This window comes from Pelophylax lessonae (genome assembly GCF_965119305.1).
Source record: "Pelophylax lessonae genome assembly, chromosome: 8".
NCBI classification, from domain to species: Eukaryota; Metazoa; Chordata; class Amphibia; order Anura; family Ranidae; genus Pelophylax; species Pelophylax lessonae.
The window spans coordinates 242,852,936-242,865,357 of NC_138775.1; the positions used below are offsets into that span (position 1 = coordinate 242,852,936).

The 12,422-nt window shown below is 41.9% G+C and overlaps 1 protein-coding gene across 2 annotated transcripts in view; it reads left to right on the plus strand.

Moving 5' to 3' along the window:
- The window catches only part of FAF1 (Fas associated factor 1), a 515,086-nt gene that overhangs the window by 352,290 nt on the left and 150,374 nt on the right, over nucleotides 1-12,422 (plus strand). The window lies entirely within an intron of this gene.

The window sequence follows — 12,422 nt, forward strand, 5'->3', positions numbered from 1 at the left end:
GGTTTGATCAGCTACTTTGGGGACCCCAGATCTCTCCATAAAGTGTTGTTCATCCCTTGTGATAGCAATATCATTTATAAAAAAATACATTAAAGGAACAGTGTAAAAAAAAACAAAAAAAAAAAACTTCTCCCGTCTCCCCCATGCTCACGTGCAAATGCATATGTAGGTCCTGAATGCATAAACACACAGTTAAAACACCACACATGTGAGGTGTCGCCCCGAATGCCAGAGTGAAAGCGATAATTCTAGCAGCAGATCTCCTGTGCAACTCTAAACTGGTAGCCTGTAAAGGCTTTTAAAGTGTCACCTGTAGCTAATTTAATGTACCATCGTTTATTAGAAAATAGGAAATATTGCAGCGCTAGTATTAGTGAAATAGTGATAGATGATATAAATATGTGAAAAATTTGACACAAGTAGTGTGAACTCATAAACGTCTATATGCAAAATCAAGCATAAATTATTGCATACATATAATAAAGTGCATCAGTGATATGACACATGTAAGTAATCATAAAAGTGCATATATGCTGCTATAAATAAATAAAAATTGGAAGTTCATAGTCCATCAAGTTCATATATAAAATGTTGTTTGTGTGGTATCCACCAAAAGTGCAACGTACAATTGGATCTCCTCATAAATAGAACAACAGTGATGCCAAGTGAGTAACCGCCACCGGTGAACAAAGTAGGTAGGAGGGCTTACCAGATGGATTGGAACCATTAGAGTATATACTCTTTAGGTCTGTCTCACATGAAAAAGAATGGTGGTTGTCACTGTATTGCTGATGTCAAAATTCCTTCAGTACACGAAAAATCAACTTCAGACACAGCACGTCATCTGTATGATATAATCGATAAGTAACCTCAGGTGACCACAGCCAGGATGTCCACCACAGGTGCTCAATGGAAATAAAAGCTCACATAGTGTGTACCAGTATAAAAACATTTACTGTGAAAAGGTAAGAACACTTACAGAAATGGTGATGAAAAAGCGCTTGTAATTGATAGTCGCAATACTTGTAGCTGACCCAAAACTAATTGCCTAGAGGAGGGGGGGGGGGTTATATACCAGCTGGGGACAGCCCATGGGTGTAGCCAGGTGTTTTTTTTCTGCCTAGTCCTACTCCTGGAGGAGGCAATAAAACCCAGTAGTTATGATCTATGGAGCACTGTGTCCATTAATGAACTCAGAGAAATTAATTTCATGGGAAGTGCAAAAATCTATTTTTTTACATGTATGTGACAAATATGCTTTAACTGGCACTGCCAAATTTTTCTAGGCATCCAAGCTTCATTGACTCCATTGTCATTATACATGTATTATTTAACCAGTTCTGGACCGGAAGGATTTGCCCCCTTAATGACCAGGCCATTTTTTTGCGATTTGGCACTGCGTTAATTTAACGGAAAATTGCATGGTCGTGCGACGCTGTACCCAAATAAAATTGATGTCATTTTTTTCCTACAAATAGAGCCTTCTTTTGGTGGTATTTGATCACCTCTGCGATTTCATTTTTTGCGCTATAAATAAAAAAAAGCGACAATTCTGAAAAAAAAAAGAAATATATATATATTTCACATTCTGCTATATAACATCCCCCCCCCCCCCCCAAAAAAAAAAATTAACAAATCAAAAATGTTTTCATCATTTTAGGCCAATTTGTTTTCTGCTACATATTTTTGTAAAAAAATCGCTATAAGCGTATTTTGATTGGTTCGCACAAAAGGTATCGTGTCTACAAACTAGGGGAAAGATTTATGTAATTTTTATTTATTTATTTCTTTACTAGGAAGGGCAGCGATCTGCGATTTTTAGCGGGAATGTGACATTGCGGCGGACAGATCGGACGCCTAATTGACATTTTTGACACTTTTGGGGGGACCAGTGACATTACTACAGTAATCGGTGCTAAAAATATGCACTGTTACTGTAATAATGACACTGGCAGGGAAGGGGTGATCAAGGGGTTAAATGTAAGCCTGGGGGGTGTTTCTAACTGTGTGGGGGATGGGCTTTTGAAATGATCATAGAGACCTGTGATCCTATATAGAAGGATCACAGGCCCTCTGTGAGCATTCCAGAGAGAATGTTCAGCTGTGTTTACAACAGCTGCTTGTTCTTCTCTCTTAGCGGGGAGCGATCGCAGGTGGCCTGCGCTAATCACAGCCACCGGCCCCGTGCTTTGGAGTCCCTGCTGCGGAGTGGGGGCGGGAGCGCGCGGCTGGCGGCACTCGCTCGCCTCCTAGCAGCAGGCTTGTGACCGACATAGTGCTACGTCGGTTCTCGCAGGAGGGTCTGCCTGTCGCAGTAAAACTGCGGCGGGAGGTCCTTAAGTGCTTAAACTGTGAATTTGGCAGTTTGCCTAGAATTATGCTTTAAGGTCCTTGTGCAAAGTAACCTAAAGCATCCGGAATTAATCTATTATTGATTGCAGCCGTCTGAAATAAGACTCCCTGGTAGTTATCACTTTTGGAGCCAAGAATCCAAGGCCAAACAGCCCGCCATGCTTCACCTGTACCAAAAACATCACTTTGGAGTGGACTGGCCCTTTATATTTAGCAAAATTTGACTAAATTGGCTTCATATATCACACACACCCTGATTGATCTATCATAATCTTTGTACTACTCTTGTATTGTATCTCTTCCCTAGTTTTTGGTCGACCATATTGTCCTGTATAGCAGTAAAGAAAAGCTGAGCAGTGCTTTGCTTCTTAACATTGGGTAGAAATTTGAAAAGGAAGGAAAACATTCCTCAAATGAAACTCAGGGGCCCTTTCTTCTGAACTGAACTCCATACTTTGTTCAGTAAACAGCCCCTATACTACTATGAACATTAACCATCACCACAGAAGTCCCCCAAGTCTTTTATCCATAACTCCTGGCAGTTCCAGAACCATCTGTAGTGGCTCAATTCAGAAGGAAACCCGCTGTTTCTTTGTCGTGCTCCCTGTTTGATTCGTCAGGTCTCTTTTCTCTTACAATAAGGAAAATTGCAGTGTAGTTTCATTAGGAGAAAGGGCCTTGCTTTACAAGGATTTCTATGAGAGACCAACGGTGGCCGCGTAATTGCTTTGTCATGTTTTTACCCAAGGAGTTTATTAAGTAGCAGAACTTGGATACAATGGTAATGGGCATTTACCGGTTAGACAGATACCTGCGGTGTGCTTTCACCAAGAGCAGACCCTCTCATCCTGCCCACAGCTGTTCACTCTGGATGACATTTCTCAGAGGATTCGGCACAGTATGCTGTAATACACAATTCTTCCTTCTGACCGCTGATGATTTCTAAAGGTTAGAGGAAGAAAAATGTCTGTTTCCTGTGGTAACCAATCAGATTGCAGCTGTCATTGTTGCATGGGCATAAGCAGGTGCAGTCCAATGCTTGATTAGTTGGCCCAGTCCAACGACATTTTACTAGCAAAACCTTGGCGAGTTTTTCATTAATACTGCAATATTCTTGCATAATAGAGCCAATATTCCCTCTTATCACTGGTAAATGGTAGGGAGGATGGGCAGTGTGTGCAGCAAGTTGCATGATATGTGCCAAATACTATTTCACTATTTGAGGACATACAGATGTCTCTCCACCTTTCTTTTACACGATTCCTGTCTCTGACCAGCCTTAGAAAGTTTAGCACACAGTTGGCTTGTGCTGTCCTACACCATCCTTTAAGGCCCGTACACACGTACCGATCGTCGGCATACAAACGTCGGTGGACGAAGGATCTGCCGATTGTACGCGTGTTAGTATGGTGCCTCCGACAGATGTCTGCGCACAATCCGCGGACAAAAGTCTTTCGTGCAAACATGAAAATATTTGTATGCCGACACCAGAACGGACGATTGTTCGCCTGTCAGTACACAATTCGGCCGACAGACCGCAGATTTGCAAGACTGGGCATGCTCAGAAAATAGAAAACACAGGGAAAGTTAACCATTACATGACATCACTTCTGCAGTCGGCGGACAAAATTCTTGTGCTGTCCTTGTGCTGTCTTTGCACTTTTCAGCAGACACCGACATCCCGGGGAGAAAAGAGGAACATTTGTAAGCCGACCATCGGTACGTGTGTACGGGGCTTTAAGCTTTTATTTCCAATGTGTAAATTGGGCAAAGTGACAAATAAAATAAGAGACCTTATAATGCTGTTTAGGGAAAACCTCACAAACAGCTAAGCCAGAAGGACCTTCCAATATATGGTCTGAGTTGTATATAATTTATAACAGCAGTTAGCTTTGAACATTTCTTCTGGGTTCATAATCGACCTCATGTTGCATTATTCTGTGCTGTACTCTTTCCCTTTGACAATGGCAGGTCCCTTTGCTGGGAGCTTGAAAATACCTGACCTGCAGTATTCATTTTGTGGACGAAAATATTATTGTCAGTTTTTATCAGCTGCATGTTTTCAGCGATGAAAAGTAAATAAAATTCAGTTTCAAATCAGGTAACTAAAATACAACTTAAACTAAAATGGCATTTTAGTCAAAAGACTATGACTAAAACTATAAGGCTCCATGTACACGAGACGTTAGAAAAAAACGTGCTGCAAAGCTAGTTCTGACACCGGGAAAAGGCAGCTGTTAACGTGCTTTCAGTAGCTGTTTCCATTGGCGTTATTTCCCGTTTGGCCACGTTGCTTTTAGCAGCGTTTTTTCTGCCTCCATTCAAAATCAATGGTTCCCTCTGTGACATGAGGGGGCGGGGTCTCCTGATGACGTCACCTGGCGGCCACGCCCACAATGGATATATATATATATATATATATATATATATATATATATATATATATATATATATATATATATATATATATATATATAAAACAAGCTGCAGAGACCGGCATAATCACCGGAGACATCGTCTGAGGAGGACTGGAGGAAGAAGAGCCGAGGGCAAAAGAGCAGAAGAGCGGACAGCAGAAGAGTGGAGAGGGAGAAGACCGGATGAAGATTTTTAATAAACTTTCCAAAACGTCTCCTGTCGTTATTCACATGCACTGCCTTTTATGGGGTGAATGGGTAGGTGTACAGTGTACCCCATTCACATAGGGAGGGGGTCTGGGATCTGGGGGGCCCCCTAGTTAAAGGGGGCTTCCAGATACCGAGAAGCCCCCTGCCCGCAGACCCCCACAACCACCGGCCAGGGTTGTGGGGATGAAGCCCTTGTCCTCATCAACATGGGGGCAAGGTGCTTTGGGGTGGGGGTGCAGTGCTCCCCCTGCCCCAAAGCACCAACACCCCCCCCCCCCCATGTTGAGGGCATGTGGCCTGGTATGGTCCGGGGGGTGGGGCCCGCTCCCTCGTCCCCTCCCCCCTCCTGCCCTATCGAGCTGCATGCTCGGATAAGGGTCTGGTATGGATTTTGGGGGGACCCCACGCCATTTTTTCAGCGTGGGTATACTCTCAAATTCCATACCAGACCCGAAGGGCCTGGTTTGGAACCTGGGTGAACCCCCACGCAGTTTTTTTCCCATTTTTGGCGTGGAGTTCCCCCTCAAGATTCTCACAGCGCAAGTCGGATCATCCTGATCCGACTTGCGGTGTGCCTTCCATTCAAATCAATAGGCTCCCATAGGGAACCATTGATTTTGAATGGAAGAAGACGTATAACGTGGCTGAACGTACTTCATCGTGTTCGGTCCCGTTTTTGCGTTTGAAACGCCGGGAAACACACGTTCGAACGCAAATAATTGCGTTCCAAAAAATGTCCCTGAACTCAACTGCCTGCAAATGACTGTAAACGACCCTGTGTACATGGACAGATAAGATAACGTGGAGGTGGGTTCAGGGGCTTCTGAAAAAAACGCCCAACTGCTCCTAAACGGCCATTTACAACGTCCCGTGTACATGGAGCCTAACTAAGCAATATTAGTCCCGGTTCACACTTGTGCGATGCGGGAAGGCTGCGAATTTGCAGCCTGTTCCCGCATCGCAAACGCACATCTGGCAGTTCACACTGCCATATGCGATACACAGGGAGTGTCAATTAAATGTTAACGACACCCCCAGTTTGATCGCATATCGCAGTGCGATCTGACAGTTCGCACAGGATCGGATCGCACAAGTGTGAACCACTGTGCGATCCGATCCTGATGCGGCTGGAAAAAAGGGTCCTGTGCGTCTTTTGTGCGGGTGCAGTGCGAATTTCAGCCATACAAAGTGTATGGCTGAATTCGCATCCGCACATCCGATCGCATGTAATGAAGGAGCAGTGCGCTCCGAATTACATGCGATCGCCGCACTCGCAAGAGTGTGAACCGGCCCTTAATGTTTGTTTATGAAACTTGGTTTTAGTTCTAAAGATGTTACTTGATACTCGTTTTCTTTATTAACAGAGAACTGTTAAAGTTTTTATATTCCAGTAATATGTGCAATAGCATAACAGCCAATAGTATTTACAGTTTATTTTTTTTAAAGTTGCACTTTTCTTTGTTAAAAGGCAATATTGTTTGTTTATGGTACTGGAGATTTTAGTCAAATAAAATGTACTGGAGATTTTAGTCTACTAAAATAAAACTAAAACAATTCAGATGACTAAAATACAACTGAAACTAAAATGTCATGTTAGTAAAAAGACTTATGACAAAAACTGATGTCAAAATTAACACTGCTGAGCTGCATTTTTTAAGTTTCTTCAGGACCATCAGAAAATAAGGATACTGGAATCCATGAAGACTTAGCGAGGCATAAATCAACCTAGTAGGCAGGTTGTTTCCCCTGTGTATTTTAATGACTAGCTTCCAGCAACACTTATTTCAATTTTGAAATTTTTACTGGCAAGTTGAATCCCAGTGTGGCTTTAAATATCTTTTGCATACTCCGGTCATTAGATGTTCCAATTATGAGTCCCGGTTCTGCCCCATAGCCTTGATTGTAAAGCCCCGTACACACGATCCAAAAATTGGACAACAGATTGTCTGTCTGTTTTTTGGGGGTTTTTTTGCATGCTAGTCGCATATTGAACATGAAGAGTTTACTAAAGTAACGACAATTTTCAGACGACAGAATGAAGAATCGCAAGTGATGTCATGTGTTGTAGTATATTTGTATTGTATTTTCGAACGACAACTGTATTGATTAATTGAAAATCGTAAGATCTGGTATCGCACGATTAAAATTGTTGTGCTTGTCTTATCGGATGAACTATTGTAAAAGCTCTGTCTTAATTAACTGATTATCGTACGATTACTTCGAAAGCGGTATTTTTCGTCTGATTTTCGATCGTGTGTACGGGCCTTTAGATAATATTTCATGTAATTTGTTACAGAAACAAAATCTGTTTTACTTTTAATCAACTCTGTCACCTTGGTTAAAAGGGTAAAAAGTTGGCCAATCTTAATCCTAATAACCTGCCAAACAAGTTATGAATCACATTTCTGTATCCTCCCTGAGATATCGCTGCTAATGTTATCCAATACACTGGTATGTTGGATAGTGTGTGTTCCTTGCCACTCACTGTAGTTCTCCAGCTGCCCACTGTTTCTTGCTGTTTATAGCGATTAGTAGTTGGAACCACAGCAAACTGTAGGGGGCTACGTTATTCCGCAGACCTGGAATTATAAAATGGCAGCAGTGGTAATAAAGAAAACCAAATGTCCAGCACTTCAGGAATGAATTGGTTATCAAAGGCGAGTATCTTCCTACCACATCACTTCCCCAGACTGTTACCACATTTTCTGACCCACATATGTCAAACTGGGTCTAATGAAGCTTTACAACACAGCTGTCTCTTGTGTCGTCTTTTTGCTTCCAATAATCCTCTCGCTTCAATATTTCCACATCTTCCACAAGAATCTTTATCTCATGATTGTATGCCCCCCCAAAAAAAAAACTCATATAGTGTAGTAATTTATTGAAACCTTATAATAAAGCTACTATATTGAGCTTACGTGTGCATAACAAAACATACATGGCTATCACCAGTGATACGTGACTTCTCACCCCTCCTGTTTAACTCCTTTCCAAACATCCACTTTAAAATGCATATCACTCCACTTAAAATCCACGTCCTTAGTCCCAGAATCATCTTCTACTCAGTGTCACTCAAAAAAAGAAAAGAGATTCTAAATAGTCAAGCATGACCTCATCTAATAACATTTTATGAAATGTGCTCACATTAAACCGTGCTCCATAAAGTGCTAAACTGTGAATCCACTGATACAGGTACATCAGTCCATGCCACCATGCACCTTCCTCATTTGTACCAAACACTAGAGATGGGCTCAGGCGTGTTCGGGATCCCACCTGCCCGATCCCACCAGGAAGTCGACACTGTGCGCGGCTAATCACCGGCAGTGAGACATTTCCTGGGCTCTGCGGATCGGGAAATGTCTCACTGCCTGTGATTAGCTGTGTGCAGTGTCAGCTTCCTGGCGCCATCGGGCAGGTTGGATCCCGAACACGCCCGAGCCCATTTCTAATAAACACCTTAGCAAACTCAACCCCTAAGGCACAGGGTTTGGTGACATTGCATCCAGCAATCTTCTTAGATGTCTCCCCTACGGTCCCTTTATTGCACAACCAACTGGTGAATGATATATAGACCATAAAATAAAAAAAAGAAGCTCAAAGTGCAGAAATCGCTATTAATATGCTTTTACCATAAAAACTGCTCACATGGATAAAGAAATAGAAACTTCCAATACTTAAGATGGCAGAATGGGCATTTCCGGTTCTCGTGTCAGCCTCTGATTGACACGTTTTGTCCGTAGACTTTGTCAAATGCAAAGAAGTGCTTATGAACTAGGAAGGAAGTGGGATGTGGCTCATCACCGGCCAAACAGGTGAGTATTAGGCGCAGTTTTTTACTAACTGTCCAGATTTGCTCATTTTTACCAAGGTGACAGGGTTTCTTTAAAGTCCTTTTGTTTTTATATCTCTTGGTTTCTTGCCCACTGGCCGTAGTTATGTTTATTGCTTTCTTCTCTTGTTTGTAATACTTGAAAAAATGTCTTTTAAAGTGGTAGTAAACCAGTTGGTAGTAAGCAGTTGGTGGAAAGAAAAAAAAAAATTCTTGCAATGTCATAATGTGTTCGTATGCATTGCATACTCGTACATGAAGAGACTTACCTTAGAACGAAAAAAGAAAATCACTCATCCAAATAAAGCATAGTGTATTATGGCCAACATCCCTGTCAAATAGAAAACAAAGAAAAAACCCCCCAAAAAGTGGGAATGGGACTTTGAGGCCAAAATAACACTTAAATAAGATAAAAACGTATGTTTATTGGTAGAATAGACATAAAATCAATAGTGACATGACATAGCATAATAAAGCGTATAGTAATTACGTACCACAAAAGCAAAAAAGGACATGGAAGGCACAGGACTGAAAAACACCCATCACCTTACGCGTTACAGGGAACCCTTCATCAGGGATGTGAGTGTAGGGGTCCCAAGTGCGGAGATGTATGAACTTCTGCAACAGAGAATATACCAAAATGATATACAGAAAAAATATATATACAAAGTCTGAAAAATTAATAAATAGTTATGCCCGAAGGTCAAAACTTGTTCATATCGTTAATAAATACATATATAGAACATCTACATACTGTATAGAAAACAACATACCCAGTAAAAACGACCAAATCGTGTGTGAAAGGTTGAATATACAGATCAGCTGTAGACAAGCAGACGAGGCTTGAAAATTAGAGGGAGAAAGAAAGGTGGAACACTGGTATCTCCACAAACAAGTCCCTTAAGAGGTCCTGATGTAAAAAAAGAAACAATATATTGATGAAAATACTAAAAATGTTTTACAAAAAATTAAAACCAGCTATTAAAATTTCATATGTGTGGCCTAAACAAAGGAATCTGAGGTGCAATAACATACCTCTCATCAAAGGATTCCTAGGGCCAAGCTGGCCAGCATATAAATGGGGAACAGTATGCTGTATACAGTGTCTTTAAAACGTTAGTGTAGACAGTTGCAGGGGATCGAGGAACGATATAGTTCAGTCATCAAGTATGATGACACAATAAGATACAGGGAGTCCAAGCATCCGATTCAGAGTGGCAACAATGGCTTAGGGCAGTAAAAAGATAAACAATATATATATATCGGCACAAACATCCAAAGGGCTACTGAGTGCACTGAATAAATTACCTTAGAACGAAGCCATCCAGCGCCGTGCTGTCACCGCTTAGAGGGTTGACATCTTCTATTGGTCTTCCTTTCGGTTCACGGCCTCTGGCTACATGAGTGCGCATGGGAGCCGCCATTTACAGCATAGGCTCTGATGGTCCGGCACTGGATGCACATGTGACGTCACTGGCTGCATGCACTCTGAATATCTCCTTAACAGCTAAACAGTGCATGTTTCGGATATATTCACAGTACCTACATGTAAGTCTTAATACAGGATTACCTGTGGGTAAAAGTGGTGTAACAGAGTTTACTACCACTTTAATAAAAAATGCCTGATATTAATAAAAAGTACTTTTGAATTCAATTAATTTTGGCTGGAGGGTACATTTTTGCGCACTGCTTTGTCTGGAGATATGTTGGCAGATTCTTACATTGTTAGGAACCAGATGTGCAGTATCTCAGCAAAAGTTGGTTAGGATACTTTTTTTTTTTCTTTGTGCTTGGTATCCCTCAGTCATAGTCTCCCTTTCTGCTGGGCTTTTGATTATAGTGTCAGCCTTAACCAAATGTCAAGATCAATTTGCAGCTTGGTTTAACTCAAGGTTTTGCATTCCGCTAGCAGCAATTGTTCCCCGGACACAATGCCGTGTGTTCCTGTAACTTCAGACTAGGGGCAGCATCTAATGACTTTATTAGTGTGCCTTCCTAAAAAGGAAAGAAAAAAAAAAAAAAAGGCTCAGTAATTGTTCACATCTCATTGTCAGCTGCCCAATAATTACTGCACGGGATTGTCAAGAGCTGCACTTGTGAATACATTCTTAAGCACTGCGAGAAGAATTAAAAAAAAAAAAAAACAGGAGGGTGAAAGTCTCAGAATGCAAGAAACAGGCTGGATGTGCTTAGGGTTTAACAGTTTAAAATGCCTTTCTTGTTCTGTCACAGGGAAAAAAAAGGTAAACTAACCTTCTCAGGAAACACTTGATAGGATGATAACGTGTGACAGGCTTAGTGAAACCCTCAAGGTATCCATTTTCTCTTAATGATACGTTTGCCTTAGTTTCCCATTCCGCCAGTAAATGAGTTAAATAGGCTGCAGGAAGATTTTCTTTTCTCAAGGTGATAATCTCTTTTCTGAAAGGCAGTGGTACAGTAGAAAAAAAAAAGATCCCATTTTTCATTTGTATTCCTTTCCAGATGGCACCCCGTGAGAAATTAAAACATGAAGCAATGGCAGACCTTGCTGTTTTTGTTGTCCTGTTTTCCAGGCCACAGAGCTAATTGTGGCGTTTACTTCGGAAGGATAGTGCGGCTTTAAAGAAAGTTCTGCTTTAAAGTAAAGGCAGAAGCTTTTTTTTTTTTTTTTTTTTTTTTTTTTAATCCTAATGCATTCTATGCATTAAGATAATAAACCTTCTATGTGCTTTAGCCCCCCCTAATACTTACCTGAGCCACATCTCGATCCAGCAATGTGCATGAGTGCCTCGGCCGTCCAGGACTCTCCCTCCTGATATTGGCTGAGGCACAGCAGCTTCGCCATTGGCTCCAGCAGCTGTCAGTCAGTAGGCCAATGATGAGAGAGAGAGAGGGGCAAGGCCAAATAGCGGCTATGTGTCTGAATGGACACACAGAGCAGCGGCTCGGCTCAGGTGCCCCAATAGCAAGTTGCTTTTTGTGGGGGGCACCCAACAGGAGGGAGGGACCCCAGAAGAGAAGGATCGGGGCTGCTCTGTGAAAAACCACTGCACAGAGCAGGTAAATGGAACATGTTTGTTATTTTGAAAGAAAAAAAAAAGACTTTAGTATCACTTTTAAACCCCTTTGCCACAAAGCCTTTCTTGTACTTCTTAGGATCACTTTGCTTTAAAGCTAAGCTTTGTTTCGGCCCTACATGGCAAATCAGGGAGACAAAATATTTGCTTAAGAATATATCCAGTACTTCCTGGTATGGAGGGGCGTGGCTCCCCCCCCCCTCTTCTCATGTGACAGTGCTAGTACTTGGTGATTGGGAGTTGCCAGCCCTGTGTAAAGTCCAACTAGAGCAACTTCAAGTTTACCCACTATCACTACTATCTAGCCCTTCCAGGTATGTCATGACATAAAGTGTCCCTCATTGAGCACTGTGGTTCCTCCCGTCAGCTGCTACATCCCTATTGTGTCCTGTAGTGGCCAATGGGGGGGAACCACAGCATCCCAGGAGGGACGCACTCTTCCAAACAACTAGACAAAAGTGTTGGATGGAAGCAGTGCCTATAGCTCTGCCAGAGAACCTCATATCTGCCATAAATACAGTTGCCGACATTTATCATTCTATTCTGTGGCAGTGC